Here is a 1092-nt window from a genome sequence, read left to right on the forward strand (position 1 = left end):
CCCCCATATGCGCGATCGTGGAGCCAGCTGGCGGGGAACAGCTGGAGAACGATAGTGCATCTCTGAGGTGCTGTTTGGACAAAGCGACAGCTGGTGCGCTCGTTCTCGATATTTTTTTTTTCTTCAATCGTCGGCCGTGCTTCGCTTAATACGAGTGCAGTTCGAGGATAGTTATTAATCCGCCACAAAGTGGGCTGTGGATCCGAATATACACGCTGGAGAGCAGGTGGTTCAAGTGCGCCGTGGATTTGTGGTGGTCGTTTGAAGCTCATTTGTAGTGAACTCGGGCGGACGGATCCCGTAGACTTCTTGAGCGCTGTTTGTGTTGTGTTGATGCCGAGGATGGACTCTTGTGATTATCAGTGTAACATGATTGTCATCACGGTTGAAGACAGTTCGGCTGACTGCCAGGTAGGTTTGTAGGTTAGGTATGTATATTCATGGCATTGTTTACTAAGTGACGTAAAAAAATATATGTGAATGTATCTTAACTGCAGTACGTTTTTTTGTGGTATTTATGTTATATATACGTATTTTTTGAAGGGGGGATGATCAGGAAGGGAAGATAAGCAGAATTATCTCATTACCATCTTTAATCTTTACGTCCTTATCTCTATTTTTTCCCCTTTCCTTCCCTTAAGAGAAATCTCCCTTATTATCTGCCCAATTTCTTCCCGGATCCTTTCCTTTTTTTCTCGTTTCTCTTTCTCTTTTCTTTTTTCTCTTTACTTTTCTTTTTCCTCCTTTCTCTTTTCTCCATTTTCTTTTTTTCCTCTTTTCTTTTTTTTTTCTTCCTTTCTCTTTTCTCCATTTTCCTTTTTCCCCTTCTTTTCTCCCCCGTCTTTTCTTTTATTTCCTCTCCTTTTTTCCCCCTCATTTCTTTAACTTCCTCCCATCTTATCGGTTTCCTATACGGGGACGCGATGGAGATGTCTTAGGCGTGGTTAGGCCAATAACGTACCTGAGGGGAGATGAGGAGAGATGAGGGGAAAGGGAAGGAGGAGGACGCGAAGAAGAGGAGAAATGTTTTTATGGTCCGATTAGTGAGGGCGGCGGAAAGGGCGTGTACAGGTGAGATACCTGGATGGGATC

Source organism: Penaeus monodon, chromosome 22 (assembly GCF_015228065.2).
Source record: "Penaeus monodon isolate SGIC_2016 chromosome 22, NSTDA_Pmon_1, whole genome shotgun sequence".
Classification (NCBI taxonomy): Eukaryota; Metazoa; Arthropoda; class Malacostraca; order Decapoda; family Penaeidae; genus Penaeus; species Penaeus monodon.